A 15,345-nucleotide genomic window follows, 5' to 3' on the forward strand; every position below is an offset into this window, starting at 1 on the left:
TTTGTTCTTAATAATAGTCTCTACCATTTTGCCCGGCACCGACATCAGACTCACCAGTCTATAGTTTCCCGGATCTCCTCTGGAACCTTTTTTAGGTTATCAATAGAAATCAAACAAAATAAAACATGGAAAAGAAAATAAGATGATACCTTTTTTATTGACATAACTTAATACATTTCTTGATTAGCTTTCAAAGGTTGCCCTTCTTCCTCAGATCGGAAATAAGCAAATGGTAGCAGATAGTATATATAAGTGAGACATCCAAGCATTACTTTGACAGTCTGACAGGGTGGGAGGGTGGGGGTGGGTAGTAGGTATGCATGGGGACATCAAAGCATTTCATTGATATTCTAACAGAATGGGTGTTGGTAGGTGAGAGGAGGGTAATAAACAGAGAAATAAACAGAGAAATACAGCTTTATGTTTTATAATGAGTTAGAAAACCCAGATCCTTATTAAGTCCTGTTTGTTGGGTGTCAAAATATTCAATCATTCTTATTTCAAAGGTCTTACATTCCTGTATTGTTTTAAAATTACCTTTCAGTATTCTTACTGTGAAATCACTGGTGCAGTGTTCTGGTCTTGTGAAGGGTTGGCCCACAGGGGTGGGGGCCTGACCGGCACCAGCTATTTTTATGTGATATCTATGTAGATTGAATCTTGTCTTAAGCATCTGGCCTGTTTCTCCAATATAGCATCCTTCGTTACATTTCTTACACTGAATGATATATACCACATTGGAAGATGAGCACTTAACACCTAGTTTACTGTGTGCTAAATGTAAAAATACCACAATCTGCTCAACATTGGTCTGCAGTAACAATTAATGTATGGTAACCAAGGTGTTGAATGCTTAACAGAGTTTAGAAAAAGGGCCACATTGATTTGGGTACTTTAGCAAAGGCTTTCATTTTTCAAGAACTGGGTTTAACCCCTCCCCCTCCCAATCAAGATAAATAGGGTAGATTGAGGTTAAAAAAATGACCTAGAAGAAAGGATGGATTCTAAGGATGTGAGAAGAAAAGGAGTTCCTCTTCCTTCTTCCCTTTTTCAATCATTCTATGATTTAGTCTTCCTCCTAGATCTTCAGCATACTGTTGGGCTTGTTACTTTTGCACTTGATACTGCATTCCACTAAAACCCTTTCAAAACCCACGCTTTTCCCCACACATCTAGCTGACCCACTCACCTTTTATATAAATGCATTTCAGTGTTTAGTCTCTCACTATGTTTCTCCCTTTGCCACAAGATCAAACCAGTCTCAGTCTCTCTCTCTCTCTCACGTTATGATTATTTCAGCATTTGTGCTATTTTGAAGGGAAACTGCCTGGTTACTTTTCCAGTGCAACATGTTTGCACAACAAACCTTCTCCCAAATCCTTTCATCATTCAGCTACCTCCCTTCAAGCTTCATCTCTGGAAAATTTTCAGTCTCACTCTGCAAAGAACAGCTCCCTGCTACTGGTTTCAGCCCCTTGCTTCTCAAGCAGCCTTCAGGAAACAGAAGGGAAAGTGTAAAGCAGAGGGAAACAGAACAGATACTCTCTGCCCCCTAATCCCCTCCTGTCTTCTAATGAATAGGAGAGAAAGGCATAAGGTTAGAGTGGAAAGAGCAGAGCAGGCCAAAGAGCTTTTTTTTGTTCCCTAATCTAGCTCCTTCAGCCTGTTGTTTATCCTTCTTTCAGGTAGTCTACAAAGACAAAGGCCAGCACTCTTGACCAGTCCTCCATGAGTTGCCAATCCTCTGAGTGACCATTCTGCCCAATGGCAACAACTTGGTATAGCAACAGAGGTTGAATAAATCAACGTTTCTATCTTTAGTTGTAGCTGTAATCACTGTGTTAAAGTATCATGCCTCTGCCAGTATTCACTTTGTTATCTGCTAGTAACTAGAGCTCAAACTTCAATCAGGTGAATATCAGCCTGGTTTGAATTTGACAGCATTATGGGATTTTTCACAGATCCACTGGAGAAATCTAACTGATTTTTACCAAGTTGGTGAACATTCTAAACCAAATTTTTGTTAAAAGTTGGAGTTTTAACTTGAAATGAATAGCTGGATTCAGTATGCTATTCTATAATGGGCACTCTGGGATGAATGCTCTTTACAGAATAGCATTGGGTACAGAACTCCACGCTCAATTTTGGACACAAAGACTTACATCAAGTGAAACCAGGTGTAAATCCTGGCATGCAAGTTGTGTGCACACCCGCAGTATTCTTTAATGCTGTGCACAATTTTCCTGAAAGCCACTGATCCACTCATGTCCCTCCCATGAGTACATCCCCATTGCAGTTGCACATGGATACACTTAGGCACTATTCTATAACTGGGCATATAAGTGTATTTCTACTACTACTACTACTACTTAGCATTTCTATAGCGCTGCTAGGGTTACGCAGCGCTGTACAAGTTTAAACAAGGGGAAGGACAGTCCCTGCTCAGGAGAGCTTACAATCTACTACTACTACTACTACTACTACTACTACTACTTAACATTTCTAGAGCGCTACTAGGGTTACGCAGCGCTGTACAAATTAACAATTAAGGACGGTCCCTGCTCGGAAGAGCTTACAATCTAAAGGACGAAATGTCAAGTTGGGGTAGATAAGTTTTCCTGAGAAGAGGTGTAGTGATTAGGTGCCGAAGGCGACATTGAAGAGGTGGGCTTTGAGCATTGATTTGAAGATGGGTAGGGAGGGGGCATGGCGTATGGGCTCAGGGAGTTTGTTCCAGGCATGGGGTGAGGCGAGACAGAAGGGGCGGAGCCTGGAGTTGGAGGTGGTGGAGAAGGGTACTGAAAGGAGGGATTTGTCTTGAGAGCGGAGGTTACGGGTAGGGACGTAAGGGGAGATGAGGGTAGAGTGGTACGGAGGGGCCGCAGATCGAGTGCATTTGTAGGTGAGTAAGAGAAGCTTGAACTGTATGCGGTATCTGATTGGGAGCCAGTGAAGTGACTTGAGGAGAGGGGTGATATGAGTATATCGGTTAAGGCGGAAGATAAGACGTGCGGCAGAGTTCTGGATGGACTGAAGGGGGGATAGATGGCTACGTGGGAGGCCTAAATCTAAAGGTTACAAACTATGTAGTCAGTGTAGGTATCATGAATGGGGAAGGTGGTTAGGCGCCAAAAGCAAGGGAGAAGAGATGGGCTTTGAGTAAGGACTTGAAAATGGGCAGGGAGGGCGCATGACGTATGGGCTCGGGAAGTCTGTTCCAGGCTGTTCCAATCTGCCATTTCAGCCCCAATTTGCTGTCTTGCATCCCTTAGAATGTGCTTCTATGCAGAAAGTTGGGCATGGAATTAGCATCAAACTTTAGGCCACATTATAGAATTCCATAGTAAATGAGGTACACATTGTCAAATGTCTTTTGAAAATCCAGATATATAATACCGATCAGCTCTCTTTTATCCACATGTTTATTCACCCCTTCGAAGAAATGTAGTAAATTGGTGAGGCAAAAATTACCTTGACTGAATCCATGTTGGCTTTTGGGCTCATTTTTGAAAGAGAAGGACGTTCATCTTTTGATATAAATCAGAAGATGGATGTCCTTCTCCCAGGGACATCCAAATCGGTATAATTGAAACCCTATTGTGGACGTCTTCAACTGCAGTCCGTCGCAAGGATGTCCAAAGTTCAAGGGGGCATGTCGGAGGCATACCGAAGACAGGACTTGGGCGTGCCTAACACTTGGATGTCTTTGATCCATAATCGAAAAAAAACAAGGATGTCCCTGATGAACACTTGGACGTTTTCACCCAGTCATGTTTTTCTTACGAATAAGGCACAAAAAGGTGCCCGAAATGACCAGATGACCACCGGAGGGAATCGGGGATGGCCTCCCGTTACTCCCCCAGTGGTCACTAACCCCCTCCCACCCTCAAAAAAATCTTTTAAAATATGTCATGCCAGCCTCAGATGTCATACTCAGGTCTATGACAGCATATGCAGGTCCCAGGAGCAGTTTTAGTGAGTACTGCAGTGCACTTCAGACAGGCGAACCCAGGCCCATACCCCCCCTAACTGTTACATTTCTGGAGGAAACAGCAAGCTCTCCAAAACCCACCACAAACCCATTGTACCCATATATAGGTGCCCCCTTCACCCATAAGGGCTATGGTAGTGGTGTACAGTTGTGGGTAGTGGGGTTTGCGGGCTCAGCACACAATGTTCCTGGGAGCATTTTATGAAGTCCACTGCAGTACCTCCTAGGGTGCCCGGTTGGTGTCCTGGCATGTCAGGGGGACCAGTGCACTACAAATGCTGGTTCCTCCCATGCCCAAATGGCTTGCATTAGGACGTTTTTGACATGGACGTCTTTGGTTTCGAAAATCGCCTAAAGTCAAAAAGGTCCATGTCTAGGGATGTCCAAATTTAAGGATTTGGACGTCTCTGATGGTATTTTTAAAACAAAAGATGGACATCCATCTTGTTTCGAAAATACGGGTTTCCCCGCCCCTGGATTTCGCCGTTTTGCAAGCACGTCCAAATTGCAACTTGGACGTCCCTTTCGAAAATGCCCCGCCACGTCTCATTATTATTGATATGCTCTGAATTTTTTTCTTTATAATAGTTAAAAAAGTAAACATTTCTTTGTAATTATTTTCTTCATTCTTTGATGGATAATCCAACAACCCCCTACCCCTCTTTGTCAACCCTATACTGAATTTTTTCTGGCAGTTCTTACCACCTTAACAAAGGTATTCATATGTTAAGTAATGTATTTGCTTAACTTGAACTAGTATTTTGGATCTATGCATCAGTTCTGTTGAATTTGCATCTTGTCAAATAATCTACTAAAACCAAATAAAAAATACCAGTAACAAAATCAAACAAATACTAATGCAATAATTGCAGGCTCTCTATATTCAAGAAATCCCCCAATACAAAATAATAAAATCTATAATGTAAATGAAGGACTCTCAGACTGGCTCATATTGATTATTGTAACTCTATTTATATTGGTACCAAAGGTACTGTAATCAAAATCCTGCAAACGTTTCAGAACACTGCTGTATGTTTGATAAATAGGTCATTAAATTTGATAGAATTACCCCACTGTTTCTAAAATTGCACTGGCTGCCATTTAGAGCTTGTGTAATCTTTAAAATTTGCACCTTACATTTTTAATCATTCCTGGGGGTGCCCCAGGGTATATGTGTGATTTAATTAGTTTACCCCTAAGGAACTGCAACATTAATAAGCAATCATATTTGTCTTTATATTATCTGGATATGAAGAAGGTAGTTTACATATCACTGGTTTGAGACCGTTTTATATCAAGCTATATATTGGTAGAATTCCTTGCCATCTACCTTAAAGACTCTAACATGTTATAAACAGTTTAGGAAATCATTGAAAACTTATCTTTTCAAGAAGCTTGTGTCCAAAGATTAAGGTGAAAAATATATTCAAAAGCTGAAGTGGCAGTTGGAATTTTGGTTGTATTTTTCCTAGGAATACCTAGCTTCTTAACATTATACACCACACAGAATTCCCAATGACCTAGTGCAGTATATAAGAGTTTATCGTATCGTACTGTATACCTCTTTTAAGCCCTGTGCAAAACCATAACCTTAACTTCCTGTTTTGGAAGCTGGCAGGTCTTGAGCAAGAGCAGATGCTCAAGGCCACTGCTCTGGCTGACCATGATGCTGCCATGAGTTCCAATTCTGTAGTTGGTGATCCAGGGACACCGCTGACCTGAGGGACTCTGCTCCTCCTTCCCACAACATCAGCCATGGGAGGAAAGTAAGGAGGAAAATGCTGGACACCACGAGGGAGGGGTGAAAGGGAGAAATGTGAACACCATATGGGAGGGAGGTAAGAGAGAAACATTGAACATGGAAGCAATTTCAAAATTATGTTCTCACAAATATGTGAGTGTGTGTGTGTGTGTGGGGGGGGGGGGGTGTTACATGTATGTTCTTCCCCATTTGTAACTTTTTAAAATTGCTGCACCCACTGGACATGGAAGAACACACATGTAATTTTTATACAGAAAGACACAACAAGGAGGTGTGTCTCTTTCATTGGAATCTCTCTAACCATTAAAACTTCAGTGTACTGGGAAAGCACTGGGATCATGACTTTAAGAGAACTGTGGAAAACGAAGAGGTTATGATCACTTGGGAAATCCCCATCCTGACTGATGAAAAGCTGGATGCAAGAAAACTGCATATAAGGCCCCTTTTATCAAGCAGCAGTAAAATGGGCCCTGCGGTGGCATCAGTGTGTGGGTTTGCCATGCGCTGAGGTCCCCTTTTACTGCCAGCTTGTCACGTCTGTGGTCGTGACCCCTCTCAGACTAACCTTATTTCTGGGGGTCAGCTTCTGAGCTGGCTTCTGTCTGTCCTATCTGAGTTAGTTCTGTCTCTGTGTGCTGGCTGCTTCCAGCATGGCTCTAATTACTCCACTATACTGCACCTGTGTGTGTTGCCTGAGTTAGCTTTGCCTCTGTCTCTGTGTGCTGGCTGCTTCCAGCATGGCTCTAAGTACTCCACTATACTGCGCCTGGGTGTGTTGAGCCTCTCTATGCTTCAGTATGCTTTCTGCCTGCTTCTTGGTTTATGCTCCCCTCGCCCTCTGGTGACCAGAACCGGTGGCTGCCATAGACTGTCTTGCTGTCCCTACCCGTTCCAGGCTTCAGCCCAGTCCAGTCCGGATCTTCCAGGCTGCCAGACTTATCTTTCTTGTTTGTGCCTGAACAGCACCCGTAGTTGCCTTGAGATTGCTGCAGTGAGCCTCAGGTGCTGATGGGCTTTATTAATCACCTACAAACTTCTGTGTTTGCCTTTGCATCGCCTAAGGTCCCTGGTATGCTGGTGTGCTCTGTGCACTTCTGCCTAGTCCAGTTTATTGTCTGAGATTGTTGCCTGATTTTAGTCTAGTCTTTGTGTAGTTTATCTTGTACTGTATTGCTTGTTTCCCAGTCTTGTTTCTTGTTTGTATTTCTCTGTCTGGTTCTTGGTTGTCTGTGTTTCTTGTTTAGTGGCTGCCTGGCAGCTTTCAGTTCTTTCTCTTACCTGTCTGTGTTTCCTTTCTTAATGGCTGCTTTGCAGCTTTCAGTCCTGACCCTTTAGCCTGTCCATTTCCTGCCTAGTGTAGTATTGTCTGTCTGTGAGTTCTAGCCCAGTTTCCTGCCTTGTGTCCCATGTATATTCCTTTCCCCTCTGACCCTTAGTCCTACCCTGTTCAGCCTAGTTGGTTTCCAGTTCCTGCCCTGTCCGGTAAGTCCTGCTGGCCACCTGCACCTGGGGGCTCAACCCCTGGGGAATGGTGGTCAAGTGCAGGTGAAGTCTAGCTGTCCCTGCCAGAGTTCTGCCTTGTCTCTGGGGTGGGGTGGTTTTGCCTGCCGCTGCCGCTCCTCGGCAGTGGCCCAAGGGCTCACAAACCCAGGTTCTGCTTTGAAAGCCTGACACAACTGTAAAAAGGAAATTACAGGCAGGGGACAGAAATGGCCATGCGGTAAGTGAAACACTTGCTATGCAGCCATTCATTAAGGGAGCCCTTACTGCCACCTATTTCGGAGGCAGAAGGAGCTCCTGCACTACCTCAGCGGTAACCACAGTGCTGTCTGATTATTAACGGGTAACCTGGTGTAAAAACATTTTTTTAAATCCGATGCACAAAAAATGATGCGCATTAGGGGTGGCACCCGATTGGTGCTTGGCAAAGTGGCAGTACGAGAACACGGCTTTGTATAAGAGACCCACAGTGATAAGAGAAAAACACCAGAACAGCATTCATTATAGAGATGTCAGTCCCAAGCTCGGTGAATAATGTGGAAAGAGAGATCCTCAAGTTCCAAAAAATACAGCCTGAGACAAAGAAAATGTGGCAGAAAGATCCTGAAATATTTCCCATCATTTTCAGTGCTATAGACTTGATCAAAAAGAACTTCCAAGCACACCTGGATAAATTGCCTATACAAGTTACATCTTATGAAGTCCAGAAAGAAGCTCTCTTTGACACACTGCAACTACTATGGCAAGCATTGGCAGTAATGTCATGGTATGTGCAAGATTACCAGTTTAGAGAAATTGCTCTCAATCTTTTATCTGTTTTACAAGAGACTTTTGTAAAATAATGTGAGAATTCTAGACATGTGGACCTGGATATCTGAATTCCCTTATCCATGTCCATTCTAAAATAGGACTCACTGATAAATTTTGGTGGTGCTAGTTTAAAATAAGATATCTCTAATTTTCCATCAACTTAAGCAGTGATTATAGCGTTCTAGGGCAGACTGTGATGAAAAAGACTTTTCTTGATGCAGTGACAAAAGGTCTCAGCAAAAATTATGACAGATGTTTTAAGCTCCTCTCCTTAAACTGGAGCAGCAAACTTCAAAGCAGTTCCTTAATTACAATGTATTTGCATATCTCCAGGAAAAGAAGTTGTGACTAGCAAGAAGACCCCATGGAGGAGAGGGAGAGGAAGGGGTTAAAAAGAGAAGAGGGACTGTGCCCTTAGACCAACAGGGAGGAAATTGAAGAAGACAAAAAAGGTTGGAGCATAAGGAAGTGAGAGATCTGACCAAACCTGAGTTGCATAGAGTATTAGGAGAAGGGGAGCATTCACTTGGAGGCTGAAGCTGAACCTCCTTATTAGTTTCTAATCAAATGAATTAAAGCTATTATTCCACTTTCACACCCCATTGACCTTGATCAGCACTTAAAATTTGATAATGAAGAAATTGCCTGAGTAAATCCCTCGGCTCCTCTTCTCTCCCCCCCCCCACCCCCGCCCAACCTCTGTAATTATAATATATTACAACTGATAAATATGTTTGTACACAGGTTGTGTGAAATGTTAATGTTTGATGACAATGAACTCATTACAGTTAATAGTTGAGGTTCACACTGTGGGCTAATGTTTCAGAAGCGAAACAGGAAATTGTTTTGCTCTACATGATGGTAGATGGTAGAAGACTCTTGGCTGTCAAGCCTAAAAAATAATTAGGCATCAAAATGATTTTTTTTTTTTTTGCATTCGTGTCACGAAACACATGAGACTGAGGATAATATGGTTAGCATGCACACATCATGAATTTTTATTAAATCATTGCAGTTATGCAAACCTGTGACAGATCAACGGCAAGTCACTGAAAAATACATTTTTTAAAATCACTTCTTTTGAAAGTTTGATTTATAGGCTGCCAAAATAATTCTAAATTTCAGTGCTCACTTTCAAGCTATACACTTTAAAAAAATTTAAGTTAGTTTTCTGGTTTGTCCTTATACTGTTTTCATGCCAGATTCCCAAGAGACACTGAATGGCAGGTGGGCCATAATATACATAGTTGATAGACCCATCTGTCTTCCTTTCAGAAGATCCTTGTTTTCTGCTTTTCTTTTTGCATGTGTCACTAGGAGTCTATTATGCTTATGTGTAGATGAACATACTGTAGCATGCTTACCAATCACCAGTCAGAGCGCTCACCCATCCTTTCCTGTATCCAGAATTTATTTATTTTTTAATCTTTTTTTGAAGACGGGAAAAAACCAAAAAGCAGAAGAGATGTCTCATATTTCTAACTTTTTTTTTGGAAGGGGGGGGGGGCTGGTCTGTCTAACATCTGCTAACCCTAACATTCTTTGCATTAAAGTGTCTGATATTAAAGTAGGTTGCTTTCATGTCCACATAAGGAACATCATATGTTTCACATCAGCCTATACTCAAGCTATTTGAGTTCTTACTGTATTACTGTGAGTGAATACATCATGCATACTAATAACTGCCAATTAGATACAAATGCCATTTCAACATTTGAATTACTGTATTTTATGGGTCTATTTGGATGGGTCATGCTGTGAAAAATACAGCATTTAAAAATATGGGGCCAGATCTAGCCCCTACATTTTTAAGTGACATGTGTAATGTTTTCACTGATTGGACATGGACATGGATAAGCAAATTTAGATATGTTTTCATTGATTCAAAATGAGATGTTTTTCACTGATAAATCTGGTCAAATTATTGCAACAGGGTAAATCTTTGATGCTTTTGACTCCTGAGTTACATAGCTGACCAAAAATTAGCATATGACATTTTAACATATGATGCAAAAATTATCTATAGCTTGTTATAGATATAGATATGCATATGCATATGCATATATAGATATAGATTTCTCTCTCTCTCTCTCTTTCACTTCCTCTTTCCCTCCTTTCCTTTGTATATATAGATAGATACAATGTGTTAAAAAAGCAGGACCCCTTTTATTTTTCTCTACAATAAATAAATGGATGAGTATATAACAATGAAATCTGGCTTTCAAATACATCTGTGATAGATCTATATCAGGCAACAAATATGTAGTGTATTTATTTATTTATTGCATTTGTATCCCACATTTTCCCACCTCTTTGCAGGCTCAATGTGGCTTACAATACATCATGAATAGTGGAAACATTTAAGAAAATATATGTTTAGCATACAGAAGGATCTTGATAACATGATAATGATAAGACATATTAGTAGTTTAACAAGCATAAATTATAAGGCAGTTCTGGATATTTGTATAAGAGTTCATATTTGTTGATCTTTGTGGTATGCCTTGTTAAAGAGATGGGTCTTCAGTAGTTTGCGGAAGTTAGTTAGTTCATAGAGAGGGGCATAATTGAACGAAAACATCTATCTCCATGGGCGTTTATCTCCGAGAACGGGTCCGTGAAGGGGCGGACAGAACCGTATTTTCGAAAAAAATAGACATCTATGTTTTATTCGACAATTTGTGAGCTGGGCGTTTTTGTTTTTCAGTGATAATGGAAAATGAAAGCGCCCAGCTCAAAAACGAATAAATCCAAGGCATTTGTTCGTGGGAGGGGCCAGGATTCGTAGTGTACTGGTCCCCCTCACATGCCAGGACACCAACCGGGCACCCTAGGGGGCACTTTTACAAAAACAAAAAAAAAGGTACAAGAGCTCCCAGGTGCATAGCACCCTTCCCTTGTGTGTTGAGCCCCCCAAATCCCCCTCAAAACCCACTGCCCACAAGTCTACACCATTACTATAGCCCTAAGGGGTGAAGGGGGGCACCTACATATGGGTACAGTGGGTTTGGGGGGTTGGGGGGGTTGGGCGACTAAACATTAAGCAGCACAATTGTAACAGGTAGGGCGGATGGGCCTGGGTCCACCTGCCTGAAGTCCACTGCACCCCCTAACAACTGCTCCAGGGACCTGCATACTGCTGCCAGGGAGGTGGGTATGACATTTGAGGGTGAAAATAAAAAGTTGTGAAACATCATGTTTTGTGGTGGGAGGGGGTTAGTGACCACTGGGGGAGTCAGGGGAGGTCATCCCCGATTCCCTCTGGTGGTAATCTGGTCATTTAGGGCACTTTTGGGGGCCTTATTCGTGAAAAAACAGGGTCCAGGAAAAGTGCCCTAAATTCTAGCTACAAACGCATACTTTTTGTCCATTATCGGTGAAAGGTGCCCATCTCTCCTCGGCCGATAACCACGCCCCAGTTCCACCTTCGCCACGCCTCCGACCCGCCCCCGTCAACTTTGTACGCTTCCGCGATGGAGTGCAGTTGAAAACGTCCAAAATCGGCTTTCCATTATACCGATTTATTCATTTTTGTGAGATAAACGTCTATCTCCCGATTTGGGTCGAAATCTAGGCATTTTTCTCTTTCAATTATAAGGTGGAGAGCGTTTTTAACTTGTGCGGCAGCGCATTACAGAATTGTGTGCTCAGGTAGGAAAAGGTTGACGCATGCATTAGTTTGTATTTTAGACCTTTACAATTGGGGAAGTGAAGATTAAGGAATGTACGGGATGATTTTTTTTGCATTCCTGAGTGGTAAGTCTATCAGGTCTGACATGTATGCCGGGGCATCTCCGTGAATGATTTTGTGAACTAGGGTGCGTATTTTGAACGCGATGCGTTCTTTGAGTGGGAGCCAGTGTAGCTTTTCTCGTAGAGGTTTAGCACTTTCATATTGCGATTTGCCAAATATGAGTCTAGCTGCAGTATTCTGAGCTGTCTGAAGTTTCTTGATTATTTGCTCTTTGCAGCCAGCGTAAAGTGCATTGCAGTAATCTAGATGACTGAGTACCATTGATTGTACCAGATTGCGGAAGACGGTCCTTGAGAAGAAAGGTCTTACTCTTTTTAATTTCCACATTGAGTGGAACATCTTCTTGGTTGTGTTTCTTGCGTGACTCTCAAGTGTTAGGTGTCGATCAATGGTGACTCCAAGAATTTTCAGGGTGTCCGAAATTGGAAGATTCAGTTTTGGTGTGTTAATGGTGGTGAATTTGTTCGTGTTGTGTTGCGAGGTGAGTATTAGGCATTTAGTTTTTTCTGCATTGAGTTTCAGCTGAAATGCGTCCGCCCATGTGTGCATGACGTGTAGGCTTTGGTTGATGTCATTGGAAATTTCCTTTAAATCTTGTTTAAATGGGATGTAGATCGTTACATCGTCTGCATATATGTATGGGTTAAGGTTTTGATAATAAATATACTCTATAAATTTCACATAATAAAAGAACTACAAAATATCACATAAACAAATGAAAATGATAAATGTGAATGCTAACCTCTGGATATTTTGTATATGGAACCCAAAGTTGTGTGCCTAACTTTGGGTGTGCCTCTGAAATGCACATGCAAATAAATTGGATAATGAGCTCCGAACCATCAATAATTGGGTGCTAAGAATCAATTATTAATGTTAATTGGCACTTATTAAAATTTGCATACACATCTGCGTGCATGCTATTCTATAAGGCATGGCACCCAACTCCCATGGCGCATATCTCAAAAGGGGTCATGGGCATGTCGGAGGCATTCCAAAAATGTACACATGGACTTACAGAATGCTGCCTAACTGCGCCTAACTTGGGTACCGGCATTTATATCAGGTTTTAGCAAGTGTAAGTCTGGCACCCAAAAGTTAAGTGTGGGGTCCACACTAAACCCTATTATATTTAGGGTGTGCATCTTTTATAGAGTAGCACTTAGCACTGGATTATTTTGACATTTAAGTTTTGGCGTCTTTCACTGAATTCCCTCATAAGAACATTACACACAAGATCAATTTGCATACAAAATTTGACAAATGTAAATTATTTATTTATTTTGAAATTTCTACCCCACATTATCCCGAACATACTCGAGTTCAATGTGGCTCACAATAAATAAAATGACAGGCAAGATTTACAATACCATAAACAAAATATCAAGTAAGTACAGAGTAGCACAAATAAGAACTAAATAATAAACCATTGATGGGCAGTTACAATCTAACACACTCCATCAATGGGTAGAAACCTCTCAAAGAGGAAAGTTTTTAGTCTTTTGTGAAATACCAAGTAATCAAGCTGACCCTTGATTGTCATTGGTAGTGAGTTCCATAGTCCACCACTTAGCACCTTGGTATCTAACGTTTGTGGACTGAACTGACTTAGGGGTCCTTTTACAAAGGCGCACTGAAAAGTGGCTTGGGTTTTCGGTGCTTGCAGAATCATTTTTCAGCACGCCTATAAAAAAAGGTCTCTTTTGTTTCCCCGAAAAAGTACGTGCGGCAAAATCAAAATTGCTGCGTGCCCATTTTGGGTCTCTGACCTTACCGCCAGCCATAGACCTGGGCGGTAAGGACCTACGCGCATCAGATGCCACTTGGCGTGTTTGCTACACGCGTCTGAAAATAAAAATTATTTTTCAGATGCGTGCAGTGGATGCGTGCCACAAATGAAAGTACCACAAGAGCCACACAGTAGTTGGGCAGTAAGCCAATTTTGGCGGCGCCTACGTGGCTTAGTAAAAGGGGCCCATATAGAGCACTCTCTAGCTGTCTGGAAGATTAAGTCTAAGGTAGTCACAAATGTGTCCATGTCCCTTGTTTTGCTCTATTTATAATTTAGACATTTCAGTTCATACAATGTATGCTCATGCTAGATGTAACCAGCACATGGATGCCCATTTCTCATGTATTTTAGAACAGGCTGTATGTTGGCAGGTCCTGTTCTAATATACTAGCACCATCATCAACATGACAACCTGGTAATCTTTATTCTGAGTTGAACATCCTTTTTAAAATGCCATTCCATGTCTTGCACAGTACAGAAAAGCTGATGATCAAAGTATGAAATAAAAAGTTATCCAGACCAATTGAAACAAAAGTGGAATATTAGAAAGAGCAAATTATGAACAGGACAGGAATCTGGAAGAAAAAGCCCTTACAGAGGAAATATCCAAACAGCATAGATGGAAGTGTAGACAAAAGAGACACAATGCAATGGCTGCAGAATGAATCATGAAAAAAACCTGAAGCTGTAATTTTTGAAGCAGAAGAGCAAGCCATACAAACAATATCATGAAAACAAAGATAGAAACGATTAGTGACCAGGAAATGGTGTTATCGTTGATGGTACGTTGAAATTCTCTGCTCAGTATATGGCGGCGGCTAAGAAAGCAAATGGAATGTTAGGTATTATTAGGAAAGGAATGGAAAACAAAAATGAGGCCATTATAATGCCTCTGTTTCACTCCATGGTGTGACCGCACCTCGAATATTGTGTGCAATTCTGGTCACCGTATCTCAAAAAAATATATATGGAATTAGAAAAGGTACAGAGAAGAGCAACAAAAAATGAAAAAGGGGATGGGATGACTTCCCTATGAGGAAATATGAGGAAAGGCTAAAGCAGCTAGGGTACTTCAGCTTGGAGATGAGACAGCTGAGGGGAGATATGATAGAGGTCTATAAATAATGAGTGGGATGGAACAGGTAGACGTGAATTGCTTGTTTACTCTGTCCAAAAATACTAGGACTAGGAGGCATGCAATGAAGCTACAAAGTAGTAAATGTAAAACAGATCAGAGAAAATATTTCTTCACTCAACGTGTAATTAAACTCTGGAATTCATTGCCAGAGAATGTAGTAAAAGCAGTTAGCTTAGTGGGGTTAATAAAGTTTTGGATAGCTTCCTAAAAGAAAAGTCCATAAGCCATTATTAAAATGACTTGAGGAAAATCCACTGCTTATTTCTAGGATACCAAAAAATAGTTAATCCTAAAGTGTGAAAAAGAATATCAGATGCCTAGAGATGTAATCACTGTGGCATCTCTTAATTATAAGGGCACAAGGGAGAGTTCAGTATAGGCTGTACCTACAGCCGAGCGTAAATTTCAGTGAGACAAACAGCAAAAGCGGTTCACTTTAAAGTTCTATACGTCATGAAGTACTCTCTAAACTTGAAGCCCTTAATAACTCCCCAAGTGAATATAACTTAAATTTTCAGTGTCCCACAAAAAGTATAAGATATAAATAAATAAACCTACTAAATAGAAATAGCTTTATTAATAGGCATCCATATACAAT

Source organism: Microcaecilia unicolor, chromosome 4 (assembly GCF_901765095.1).
Source record: "Microcaecilia unicolor chromosome 4, aMicUni1.1, whole genome shotgun sequence".
NCBI lineage: Eukaryota > Metazoa > Chordata > Amphibia > Gymnophiona > Siphonopidae > Microcaecilia > Microcaecilia unicolor.